The sequence below is a fragment of the Sorex araneus genome, chromosome 1 (genome assembly GCF_027595985.1).
Source record: "Sorex araneus isolate mSorAra2 chromosome 1, mSorAra2.pri, whole genome shotgun sequence".
NCBI lineage: Eukaryota > Metazoa > Chordata > Mammalia > Eulipotyphla > Soricidae > Sorex > Sorex araneus.
The window spans coordinates 334,884,727-334,899,047 of record NC_073302.1 but is presented as its reverse complement, the minus strand read 5'-3'; positions in this window follow the sequence as shown (position 1 = coordinate 334,899,047).

Sequence of the window (14,321 nt, the reverse complement as noted above, 5' to 3'; positions counted from 1 at the left end):
GCTGGCTGCCCTCAGTTCTCCCCGAACCTGCTTTACAGGCCAGCACCACATGGCTTACATTAACTCTTTTTTTTTCTTTTTTTAAAATTTTTTATTGAGTCACCATGTGGAAAGTTACAAAGTTTTCAGGTTTAAATCTCAGTTATACAATGCTCGAATACCCATCCCTTCACCAGTGCTCATATTCCACCACCAAGAATCCCAGTATAGCTCCACCCCGCCCCCCTCACACCCCAACCCCCACCACGCCCCTAGCCCCCCACCACAAGCCCCCCCCCCCGCCTGTGTAACTAATAAATTTCACTTTACTTTCACTTTGATTGCATACAATATTTCAACAAAACTCACTATTATTGTTTGGAGAGTCTCTCCCCTAAAGTCAGACCTGCTGAAAAGGAAGCATTAGATAATTTGTTTTCCATTGCTGAGGATGAAGAGGTATGAGGTCGAGTGACCACACTTAGCGGCCTCTCAGTTTTGGGTTTCTGTAATTTAGTATTTTAGTAACTAAGTCCAGAGAGATATCTGCCAGAAGTTGCATCGTTGCCAACTTGTACTTCTCAGTTCCATTATATTCCACATATGAGTGCAATCTTTCTATGTCTGTCTCTTTCTTTCTGACTCATTTCACTCAACATGATACTTTCCATGTTGATCCACTTGTATGCAAATTTCATGACTTCATGTTTCCTGACAGCTACATAGTATTCCATTGTGTAAATATACCAGAGTTTCTTTAGCCAATCATCTGTTTTCGGGCACTCTGTTTTTTTCCATATTGTGGCTATTGTGAACAGAGCGGCAATGAACATGGAAATGCAGATGTCATCTCTACTATACCTTTTTGCCTCTCCGGGATATATTCCCAGCAGTGGTATTGCTGGGTCAAATGGGAGCTCAATTTCTAACTTTTTGAGAATCGTCCATATTGTTTTCCAAAAGGGCTGAACCAGTCGGCATTCCCACCAGCAGTGAAGGAGAGTCCCTTTCTCCCCACATCCACGCCAACACCGGTTGCTTTTGTTTTTGGGGATGTGGGCCAGTCTCTGTGGTGTGAGATGATATCTCATTGTTGTTTTGATCTGCATCTCCCTGATGATTAGTGATGTTGAACATTTTCTCATGTGCCTCTTAGCCATTCGGATTTCTTCTTTGGAAAAGTTTCTGTTCATTTCATCAGCCCATTTTTTGATCGGGTTGGCAGTTTTCTTCTTGTGGAGTTCAACCAGTGCATTGTATATCCTTGTTATCAACCCTTTATCGGATGGGTACTGCATAAATATCCTTTCCCATTCTGTAGACTGTCTTTGTATTTTGGTCACTGTTTCTTTTGAGTTGCAGAAGCTTCTTAGTTTGAGATAGTCCCATTTATTTATCTTTGTTTTCACTAGCTTAGCCAGTGGCGTGTCAGCTTTGAAGATACTTTTGGCTTCAATGTCGTGGAGGGTTTTGCCGACCTTATCTTCAATGTACCTTAGGGATTCTGGTCTGATGTTGAGGTCTTTAATCCAGTTTGATCTGATTTTTGTACATGGTGATAGATGGAGGTCTAAGCCCATTTTTTTGCATGTAGCCGTCCAGTTTTGCCAGCACAATTTGTTAAACATGCTTTCCTTGCTCCACTTCACATTTCTTGCTCCCTTATCAAAGATTAGATGATCATATATTTGGGGGTGTATGTCAGAGTATTCAACCCTGTTCCATTGGTCTGCCGCTCTGCCTTTGTTCCAGTACCATGCTGTTTTAATGACTACCGCTTTGTAGTAGAGTTGGAAGTTGGGGAGGTTGATTCCTCCCATTTTCTTTTTCCCAAGGATTGCTTTAGCTATTCGTGGGGGCTTATTGTTCCATATGAATTTCAGGAGCGCTTGCTCAGTTTCTTTGAAGAATGTCAAGGGTATCCCTATAGGGATCGCATTGAATTTGTACAATGCTTTGGGGAGAATTGCCATTTTGACAATATTAATTCTTCCAATCCATGAGCAGGGGATGTCTTTCCATTTCCTCGTGTCCTCTTTTATTTCCTGAAGTAGTGTTTTATAGTTTTCATTATACAAGTCCTTTACCTCCTTTGTTAAGCTGATTCCGAGGTATTTGATTTTTTGAGGCGCAATTGTGAATGGGATTGCTTTTCTCAGGTCACTTTCTTCTCTCTCATTATTTGCATATAGGAAAGCCATGGACTTTTGGGTATTGATTCTATAGCCTGCAACTTTACTGTACGAGTCTATTGTTTCTAGGAGTTTCTTGGTAGAGGTTTTAGGGTTCTCTAAGTATAGTATCATATCATCTGCGAATAGTGAGAGCTTGATTTCTTCCTTTCCTACCTGAATGCCCTTAATGTCTTTTTCTTGCCTAATCGCTATTGCAAGTACTTCCAGTACTATATTGAACAGAAGTGGAGAGAATGGGCATCCTTGTCTCGTCCCTGTTCTCAGAGGGAAGGCTCTTAGTTTTTCCCCATTGAGGACAATGCTTGCCATAGGCTTGTGGTAAATGGCTTTGACTATATTGAGGAAGGTCCCTTCTATACCCATTTTGGCTAGTGTTTTCATCATAAACGGATGCTGGGTCTTGTCAAATGCTTTCTCTGCATCTATTGATATGATTATATGATTTTTATCTTTTCTTTTGTTGATATGGTGGATTATGCTGATTGATTTCCGGATGTTAAACCATCCTTGCATCCCCGGGATGAATCCCACTTGGTCGTGGTGTATGATCTTTTTGATGAGTTGTTGAATTCTATTTGCTAATATTTTGTTGAGAATTTTTGCATCTGTGTTCATCAGGGATATTGGCCTGTAGTTTTCTTTTTTTGTGGTGTCTTTGTTTGCTTTTGGTATTAGGGAGATATGAGCCTCATAGAAACTGTTAGGGAGGGTTTCTGTTTCTTCAATTTCCTGGAAGAGCTTGAGAAGGACTGGCAAAAGGTCCTCTTTAAATGTTTGGAAGAACTCACTAGTGAATCCGTCTGGACCTGGGCTTTTGTTTTTGGGGAGACTTTTGATTACCATTTCAATTTCCTTGATGTTAATTGGACTATTCAGGTACTCCAGGTCTTCTTGGTTCAGCCTTGGGAGATTATAGGAGTCGAGGAATTTATCCATTTCTTCTAGGTTCTCTTGTTTCGTGGCATAGAGATTTTCAAAGTAGTCTCTGATGATCTTTTGAATTTCATTGGTTTCTGTTGTGATGTCCCCCTTTTCATTTCTGATTCGGCTTATAAGGGTTCTCTCTCTCTCTTTCTTTGTGAGTCTTGCTAGTGGTTTATCAATCTTGTTTATTTTCTCGAAGAACCAGCTCTTGGTTTCATTGATCTTCCGTATTGTCTTTTGGGTTTCCATGTCATTAATTTCTGCTCTAAGTTTTATTATCTCTTTCCTTCTGCCTGGTTTTGGCTCCTTTTGTTGGTCCTTTTCTAAGGTCTTGAGCTGTGAAGTCAAGTTATTTATGTGGGCCCTTTCTTCCTTCCTGAGATATGCTTGCAGAGCTATAAATTTTCCCCTTAAAACGGCTTTAGCTGCGTCCCACAGGTTCTGGTAGCTCGTGTCTTCATTCTCATTTGTTTCTAGGTACCTTTTGATTTCTTCCTTGATTTCCTTCCTGACCCACTCATTGTTCAATATCGAGCTATTTAATTTCCAGGTGTTTGATTTGGTTTTCTGCATCTGTCCACAGTTAAGTTTTATCTTCAGTGCATCATGGTCTGAAAAGATAGCTGGTACAATGTCTATCTTGTTGATTCTGTTGAGGTATGTTGTGTGGCCCAGTGCATGGTCTATTCTGGAAAATGTTCCATGTGCACTGGAAAAGAATGTGTATTCCTTTTTTGGGGGATATAAAGCCCTGTATAGATCTATTAGCCCTCTCTCTTCTATTTCTTCCTTCAAAGCCAGTATTTCATTGGTGAGTTTTAATCTTCTAGATCTGTCCAGAGGAGACAGTGCAGTGTTGAAGTCTCCAACTACTATTGTGTTGCTCGAGATGTCCTTCTCGAGGTCTCTTAGCAGCTGTTGTAGGTATTTAGCTGGTCCCTCATTGGGTGCGTAGACATTTAGGAGTGTGATTTCTTCCTGATGTACACATCCCTTGATTAATAAAAAGTGGCCTTCACTATCCCTTCTAATCTTTTTCAACCTGAAGTCTATGTTGTCCGATACTAGTAAAGCCACCCCGGCTTTCTTGAGGGAGTTGTTTGCTTGCAGGATTGTTTTCCATCCTTTGACTTTGAGTCTGTGTTTGTTCTGGCTATTCAGATGTGTTTCTTGCAGGCAACAGAATGTTGGGTTGAGTCTCTGAATCCATTTTGCCAGTCTGTGTCTCTTAATTGGTGAATTCAGACCATTGACATTAAGGGAGATTATTGTTATGAGATTTTGTGCCGTCTTTGTGCAAGGGTTTGTTGTGCTTGTAGGGGTTGTTCTTGTCTTACAATAGCCCCTTTAGTGCTTCTTTTAGGTTTGGTTTTGAGTCTATGAAGTTCCTGAACTGTTGTTTATCCCCAAAGTAGTGTATGATTCCTTCTAGTTTGAATGAGAGTTTAGCCGGATAAAGTATTCTTGGTGAAGCGTTGATTTCATTGAGTTTTTTCACTATATCCCACCATTGCCTTCGAGCTTGGAGGGTTTCCTCTGATAGATCTGCTGTGAGCCTAAGGGGTGCTCCTTTGTATGCGATTTCCTTCTTGGACCTTGCTGCTTGGAGTATTGTGTCTCTCTGGAAGATGTCCATCATTGTAACTATGATATGTCTTGAGTTTTTTCTGTTAGGATCTCTTTTAGCTGGCACTCTTCGGGCGCCTTGAATCTGGATGCCCGCATTGTCCAGCTGTGGGAAGTTTTCCGCAATGATTTGTTTGACTGTGTCTTTTTCGTTGGGGTTGGTTCCCTGTGGTTCTGGTAGTCCAATGATTCTAATGTTGTTCCTCTTGAATTCATCCCCTAGGACTCTGATTCTGGCTAGAGCTATTTTGAGGTCTCTTGCCATGGTTTGATGTTGCCTGTAGGCCTCTTGCAGCTCATCTTCAAGCATACTGATTCTGTCTTCAGCTGCAGTCATCCTATTGTTGAGGGAAGCCAGAGAGTTTTTGATTTCATGTATGGAATCCTTCATTTCTTTTTGAAGGTTTTTTATTTCTGCTCTCATTTCTTCCCGTATTTTGTCGGCTGTCTGTTGTATTGTTTCCGCCAGGTCTTCCTTGAAGTTGTCCATCTTTGCATTGAGTTCATTGAACATGTTGAGGATTTCAACTCTGAATTCTTTCTCAGAGAGGTCAAGTTTGTAGGAAGCGCCCATTGAGGTTTCCGGACTCCTTTGATCGTCCTCTGGTTGCAATGGGGATTTTCGCTGTTTCTTCATGTTGTTTGTGGTGATATGAAAGAGGGCCCTTGAGGATGAGTGTCCCTGTTTCCTTTTGTTGCGAAAAAGGATTGTGGATAGGCTCAGTTAATAGTGGTTGGCTTTTTACTTGCCGGTTGTAGAACCTGGTCTCCTACTGAGATGTTTCCTTCAATTCTTATGTGAAGTCTTGTGTTTTATTGTCCTACTGCTTGCGAATAGCTAGGATGTTAGTCTTGGATAGGATGTCGAGGAAACTACTTGCGCCGTGTGAGCTTTGGCCGGCCGGCAATGAGGCCACGCCCACTTTCTTAGGCCACGCCCCCTAACGGCCACGCCCCTTTCCCACAACCCGACAGCGGTCAACGTGCTGGGGGTGGCTTGTCGGCCACTCGGCCGGCAGTCCGGAGGGGAGGGAAGCCCGGGGTGCTCAGGGCCGCGGAGCAGGCTGGGTCCGGAAGGGCGGGTCGAGGGAGCGTCACAGACCTTTGCCGGAAGACAGGACGGCGGCGGCGCTTGGGGTCGGCGTGCCGGCCACTCGGCCGGCAGTCCGGAGGGGAGGGAAGCCCGGGGTGCTCAGGGCCGCGGAGCAGGCTCGGCTTACATTAACTCTTGGTCCCATTGACTTGGCCACTAGCACCATTCCATACTTCGCATCTGAAAGCACTGAACTCGCCGAGCTTCCAAAATACCCACCAGTCTGGTTCTGCCCCAGCTTGTCTGTTTCTCCTTCTTGAGTCTCCACTTTTGATTATTGGGTATCCTCAAGGCTTCCTCCAGGACCATTCACCTTTCTCTGTTCCCATTCACAGCTCCATTGGTCTGTGGGTTCAGTTTCAATGTCTAAGATTCTAAGATTCACCTCCTAAGATTCACTTTTTCTTGGAATATGTTTCAGTAGCCACATCTCCAATTGATTTACAAGTATCCAGTCTGAATCCGAAGCTTCTAACATGCCCAAAGTAGAGCCTTGACATCTTCCCACATGCTGTTCCTCCCATTCCTGCTGCAGTTTTGCCCATTTCATTAAAGGAACATCCAAAAATGTTAACCTTCCCTGGGCTCTTCTTTGATGACGTCTGCTTGTGGTTTGTCTTCCAATCTTCTTGACTCTCCTTGAATATATATCTAGAATTCAACTGTTTCTTATCCACCTTTCCCCCCACACTTATTCAAACCAGCATTCATTTGAAGAATGAACCAGTCTCCCAACTGATTCCCCCTTTCCTCCCTTGTCTACCCCATTAGCTGCCAAAACAATACTGGTGAAATGTTGGGTTGGTTTTTTGTTTGTTTGTTTTTTTGCTTTTTGGATCATACCCAGCAATCCACGGATGTTACTTCTGGCTTTGCACTCAGGAATTAGTTCTGACAGTGCTTGGGGGACTGTAGGAATCCAACCCGGGTTGGCTGTGTCCGGTAAGGCTAATGCCTTACCCACTGCACTTTCACTCCAGCCATGGTAAAATGTTTTTTGGTGACCATGTCACACTTCTCAGTCCAAAAGTGTTCCTCTAGCAGTTTTCTGTTTCAGAGCAGAAACCAAAGTTGACTGTTAAACCATATTGCCTTTCTGACCCGTTCTGCTACTCTATCCCCTGCCTCCCACAGAGTATATCCCTGCCTTAAAGACTTTTTAAAATTTTTTATTTGTTTTTGTTTTTCAGGAGTTCAATCAATTTTAAAATTATTTTTTAATTTATTTTTTATTTACTTAATTTTTAAATTGTTTTTAGTGAATCACCGTGAGGTACAGTTACAGACTTACAAACTTTTGTGCTTATGTTTCAGTCATATAATGGTCGAGTACCCTTGCCTCCACAATGCCCATTATCCACCACCAATGTTCCCAGTATACCTGCCTTAAAGACTTTGACTTGCTGCACGCTTCCCACTAACAGTAATGCTAGGCTCATTCATTTTTTTAAATTTAATTTCATTTTTATAAAGTTGTTGACAATACTTTATTACATTTAAGATTCAAATACCTCTCCCACCACTGTACACCTTCCCACCACCATAAGAGGAAAGTGTGTGAAGATTGTAATATTTCATCCTGGAGCCATTTAAACCCTTGTATAAGAGATTATGAGCAGGACTGCAAACCACAACACCCAAAAGGAGAGAGGGAGCAAAAGGGAATGCCCCGCTTCAGAGGCAGGGCAGGGTGGAGGGGACTGGGGGCGGCGGGGAGTGGGAGGGATGCTGATACCATTGGTGGTGGAAAATGGGTACTGGTGGAGGGATGGGTACTATATCATTGTATGACTGAAACGGAAGCACTCAAGCACGAAAGTCTGTAAGTCTGTAACTGTACCTCACGGTGATTCACTAATAAATAAATAAAGTGCACTTAAAGGGCTGAAGAGATATTATAGCAGGCTGGGTGCTCTTGTCTTGCATGTAGCTAACCTGGGTTCAATCCTTAGCATCCCAGGTGGTCTCCCTAGGCTTTCCAGGACTGACCCCTGAGCACAGAGCCAGGAGTAAGTCCTGAGCACTGCCAGGTGTAGCCCAAACACCAAAGCCAAAAACAAAATAAATAAAATGCAGTCTATAAAAAAAGAGAGATTACAAGCAGATATGTTAAACCCAAACATATGTGTGCTACTCTTGGTATATCCGTGGGCTAGGATATGAGAGGTCACTCTGGGAATTCTGAAATTTAGAATATGATTATACAGCAGATTCACTCATGGGTAAGGCATTTGTCACTTTCTTCTTGGCTGTAGGATAACATTAAGTTTGTTCATCCTCCCTGGCCCCAGGGAGCATGGGTTTGTTGATTACTCCCATCTCTGTGTTTATCTATAATCTCTCTCTCTTTGTGTTTTGCTCCCCTAACTGGTTAATTATCTTTTGTCTCCTGATCAGATTCTGTTTACTTGTAAATATTGTTTTATTCTTCTCCTTAATGGCCTTTGCATAGTTAGTTACTTTGGGCCTGTTGCCTTTTGTATGGACACAGGAAGACAGTTAGAAAAAGACATGTTTTTATAAACATGTTTTTATAACTTGGGAGTTATTTGATTCCAGATAATATTACCTCCTGGAATCTGTTCTCGCAACTTAAGCCTCAGTTTCCCTCACTTCTTAGATACCCAAAAGCAGGGTTCCAACAAGGGACTTGATGGACCTTGGGGAAGCTGTGAGCTACCCTGGCATCAAAATGGGCCTGGCCAAAGTGCCATAATACTTAATTATAAGTTAAGAGCATGGTCATGGACAAATGCTGTCATGATCCAAAATGTAATAATTAGATTTGGACCCTGCTAGGTTTAGGAAAGATTAATCTGGCCTGAGCACTGTAGTCTGAGTCTGGAGTTGCCCTACAAGCCTAAGATGAATCTCTTACTGTGTCCATACAAAATAACAAGTATTAGGGAGTAGAATTAAGATGTTATTCAAGTCTGGGGTCTAAGGAGAGAAGAAACACGCCTTACTTGGGGGCTGCAGATGGTGAGGAAGGCTTTAAATATACTGATTGCTCTTCCTGAGGAGGGACTAGAAGTGAGGTGTGCAAAGACAAGTTGGAGGTTAGCAAGTGTGATTAAAAGAGGTACTAGAAGTACAAACTTGAGCTGAGTAAAGTGTTTGAGAGTTGGGCCAGAGGGAGGAGTTGGAGAGAGACTAGAGAGAAAGTAAGGCAGCAAGTTGGGGCACAGGGAGATTTAGCAAAGGGATGAGGAGGAGACGGGAATGAGGGGCAGTGTGAAACTGGAATGGCACCTTAGGGAGACTGGAACAGGAACCTGAGAAGAATGGAATAAACAGCAACTGATCACGAACTCGCCTGGCCCTCATTTTTTCCTTCATCTGCCCAAGGCAACAGCTGTCCTGGGTGAGGAATTGGCTTGGGAGCACTGAATGTTGGAAGCAAGAGAGAGTCGCTGGGGAGCCCAGCAACCCTGAATATATGCTTGAAGGCTTCCCACACTTGACCATTGATGAGATTATATGGAATAGGGGGCACTTTGTGGTGTAACTGCCAAGCTACTGGAAAACTAGGGAGCTGGGGGTAGGAGGCCCAATACTGCTTTGCTCAGCTCATTCTTACACCTCATCCTTGCCCAAAAGTTATTGGGTAAAACAAATACAAATGAGGTCTTTGTATTTGTTTGCTGAGATTCCCATAACACAGCACCACAGAATGAATGGTTTATTATTTTTTAAAATTTATTTTATTGAATCACCATGTGGAAAGTTACAAAGTTCTCAGGCTTATGTCTCAGTTATACAATGCTCAAACACCCGTCCTTTCACCAGTGCCTATATTCCACCACCAAAAAAAAAAAACCCAGTGTACATCCCACACCTCACCCCCCAACCCCCCCCCCGCGTAACTGATAAATTTCACTTCCTTTTCTCTTTACCTTGATTACATTCCATATTTCAACACAAAACTCACTATTGTTGTTGGAGTTTATCCCCCAAGAATACAGCCCTATTGACAAGGAAATATTTGATAGTTTTTCACTGATGAGAATGAAGAGATAAAAAGTCGTGCGGCCGCACGGTTTACAATTTCTGTATTTTAGTAATAAAGTCCAGGGAGATTTAAGTTGGAAATTGAATCATTTCCCTTCCTGGAGCAGCATGGAGCAAAAGCTTAGTTCACAGTCTGAATACATGGTTGCAAGCACTTGCTGGAACCCCAAGTCATATAGCTTGCTCTGGATCCTGCTCGTTCCGCAGCCAAGCGGCTGTGAAAAGGCATGGCCACCCGGGTCGAATCTCGGCCGGAGCCCAATGAATGAATGGTTTAACCAAGAGACATTTAAATTCTCACAATGCTGCAAAGTTGAAAGCCTAGATCATTCCTCAGAGATCTCTGTGCTGAGTCTGCAAGTGGTCATCAGCCCCCGTGTCCTCCCTCACCTCCTTTACCTGCCTCTGTGCTAATCTTCTTTTCACATAAGACACCAGTCAGACTGAATTAGGGCTCACTCTAATTATCTCATTTTTAACATAACAACCTCTTTAAAGTCCTGTTCTTCTAAGATAGTCACTTCTGAGTTAATGGAGATGGGAACTTCAAGGCACAATACCGCTCCCACCAAAGGTGGGTGACTAGAATTGTTTTTCTTAAACTTTGTCTAAAATTCCATTTCTTCCCCCTTTTCCAGCTTAGATTTTGCCCTGTCCATTGAGCACAGTCACATTGTGTTGTTTTTCTCATCTATATTCCCCAATAGAACGTAAGCCCATGTGAGCAGGATTTTGGATCTGCTTTAGCCTTTAACCATCAACAGACCTTGAACAGAGCAGGCACTAGGTTAATTGAATCCACATAATTAATTATGTTTCTTTGTACAAAGCTACTAGAGCTCCCTAGTGCTCATATTTTGTTCTTTGAGTATTTTTATTAAAGTTTCTTAATGAGTTTTGCAAATGGACTCAAATAGTTGTCATCACTACTAATGGCATGTTTTTGCTCATTTGTGAGCAGACTATTTTCTCCCTAGTATCTTTTTCCTCAATCCAACTGCAGTAAAACCTTTTCATTTATGAACCTCTTTTTGGCATCAAGACACAAAATTTTCCCCTCATTTTCTTCTATTTGGTATCTTAAAACATATCCTGGGGCTGGAGCAATAGCACAGCGGGTAGGGCGTTTGCCTTGCACGTGGCTGACCTGGGTTCGATTCCCAGCATCCAATATGGTCCCCTGAGCACCACCAGGAGTGATTCCTGAGTGCAGAGCCAGGAGTAACCCCTGTGCATCGCCAGGTGTGACCCAAAAAGAAAAAAAAATATCCCAAGAGACACCAATGCAGCTTTCCCCTCCAGTGAATTTTCTGTAGTTGTTGGACTTGCTTTAAGACAAGTCCAGACATAAAGTTTAGCACTGTAGCACTGTTGTCCCACTGTTCATTGATTTGCTCAAGCGGGCACCAGTAATGTCTCCATTGTGAGATTTGTTTTTACTGTTTTGGCATATCGAATATGCCACGGGTAGCTTACCAGGCTCTGACGTGTGGGCGGGACACTCTTGGTAGCTTGCCAGACTCTCTGAGAGGGACAGAGGAATGAACTTGGGACAAAGCAAATGCCCTACCCGCTGTGCTATCACTCCAGTTTAAAATATCAAAAGTATCAACAAAGCAAAGGTGAGAGGTTTAAGAGAAGGATGATGACTTACTAAAACATCTTTTTATTTTTAAATGATATTATTGAGGTAACAGGTACGTCTTGCAATACTCATGCCTCGGGTGTCCAGTGGAAATGCACAGGCCTCCCACTATGGCACCTCCTCTGCTGTCTCCAGGTCGGCCCCTCTCCTGTTTCTTCTCATGGTCCACTATCTTATTCTTTTGTTTTATTTCTTATCATAGCACATGTAAATGAGAACATCCCTTTCTCTATTAACATAATGCTAATTAATTCTATGCAAGCTGAAGCAAACTGCAAGGTTTTGTCTTTTCTTATAGTGAGTAGTATTCCATTTGGTATATATACCACAACTTCTTTATCCACCCATATGTTACTGGGAATTTGGATTGTTTCCAGAATTTTGCTATTATAAACTGTGCTGCAGCAAACATAGGTGTGCACATATCTTTTTTAGCTACTGTTTTATATTTTTGGTATAGATGGCAAGGAATGGAATCACTGCATGCTGTGAACATTTTTTTCTTTAATTTATTGGGGGGCCACATCTGGTGGTACTCAGGGCTTACTCCTGGCTCTGTGCTCAGGGGTCACTCCTGGTGGTGCTCAGGAGACCAAATAAAATGCCAGGGACCAAGCCCAGATCAACCACATGCAAGGCAAGTGCCATACCTGCTGTGCTATTATTTCAGCCCTAGGAGTATTATTTTTATTTTAAAATTAATTTTTTAATAAAAAACATTGTGATTTACAAAGTTTTTCATTATGCAGTTATTTTGTTCAGTTAATGTTCCAACACCACCAGTGTGACCTTCACTTCACCAATATCCCCAACTTCCCTTCCAATCCCCTCCTGCCTCCTTAGGTATATAACAAATTTACTTTCTATTGCTTATTCCAACAAAACTTTAACAACTGGCAGATAGAATAATCAGAAAATAAATCAGTAAGAGCCAACTGGTGATTAATATATGATTTTGACCTACGTAAATAAGAAAATTAAAATTATTTAATTAAATATAATTAAATGACTATTTTCATTTACATATATATGTTTTCAACTCTGGAATCTAAAGTATATTAGCACTGTATAGCACTGTCGTCCCATTGTTCATCAATTTGCTCAAGCAGGCACCAGTAATATCTCCATTGTGAGACTTGTTACTGTTTTTGGCATATCAAATACCCCATGAGTAGCTTTCCAGGCTCAGCTGTGTGGGCAGGATATGCTCGGTAGCTTACCAGGGTCTCCAAGAGGGACGGAGGAATCAAACCCAGGTTGGCTATGTGCAAGGCAAACACCCTACCTGCTGTGCTATTGCTCCAGTCTGCAAAGTATATTACATTAAATTTTATGCTTGATCTCATTATAGTAATAATCATTTAATAATAATAATCATCTCACCTATCATTCAAAAACTTTTAAAGTGATTTTGTGGGTCCAAATTCTGTACCAGACTGTCTTCCTTGGGGTAATTTGGAGTGGCCCAGGTTGAGTTTCCCTCCCCACCCCAACAGAGCCCTGGCAGCCAAAAACCTCCAGAACCCAACTGCCACCATGCTCATGGCCTCTCTCCCCAGACTTGGATGAGCCTCACCCATGAGTGAATCTGCAGAAAAACCCAGGTATATGGGACCCATTACTGAAATCTCCAAGCTCGCTTGGAGTGGGAATCAGGCTCTTCCCCCCATCTCCCCAGTTTTCCAGTAGCTTGGCAGTCACACCCACAAACTGCCTCTGGGAAAACATAGTCTCATCAATGGAAAAGGTTCAGAGACTCAGAAATAAAGCTCCTGGTGGGAATACAGTGCCACTCAGCAGGTCCACCTGTCCCCTGCAAGGTGAGTGCATCAGCGGCCTGCTGGTGCCTTCAGGCTTCCTGATACCCCAGAATTGTCACTGTGCCTCTGGCTGGACATCAAAAACTTGGGACCAAGTTTCCCCAAGAAAATAAATAGTCAAGAGTTAGTATGTGGGAGTCATGTCCACAAACCACCTTTGGCTAATTATACAAGCTCAATAAACTATTTAATGTCTGCCTAAGGGGCAGGCTGGGGAGGTGGTGGGAAGATTCAAACTAATGGTGGTGGGATTGGTGTTGAAATATTGAATACAAACAATTATTTGAATAATTTTATGAAAAATTTCACTTGTATCATTTGTCATCCTGTTGTTCATTAATTTGTTCAAGCAAGCAACAATAACGTCTCCTGTCACTGTCATGTGTAGCCCAATGGCGTCTGCTTGCTCCAGGAACATGAAGAACCTCAAACTGTTCATTCAGGGTCTTGACAAAGAAGTCTGACCATCTTGTAGATGGATGGCCACACGGTCTTTTGACGTCCTGTGGAATCCAGTCGGTAACAGCTCTAGCCCAGCGGTCATCTCTAAATTGCATTACGTGTCTGGCCTATCTGATTTTCGACAGCTTGGCAAACAAGACAGTGTCCCTGATTCTTGACCATCTACAGAGGTTGGAACTCTGGATTCCAGCTCTTTCAATTCCTCTTTGGGATACACAAATAGCGTTCTCCTCCTGTTTTCATAGGGCCCAGGTCTCTGAGGCATGTTAGTGCAGGAAGAACGGTGGAATCGAAAAGATGTACCCAGATCTGGAGATCCTTCATCCTCTTAGCCACTTCTTCGACGCTCTTGAAGGTGTTCCACACCGCTGTCTTCCTCCTGCGCAGCTCAGGTGCCTGGTCATTCATCATGTTGAGTTCTCGACCCAGGTAGACATAACTGCTGCATTCAGAGATGTTAATTCCATTGAGAGCAAATGGAATGTCAGGAACTAGCCCATTTCTCATGAACATTGTCTTCATCTGCGGTCCAACCTCTACACAATCACAGTCAAAGTTGGCTAGCT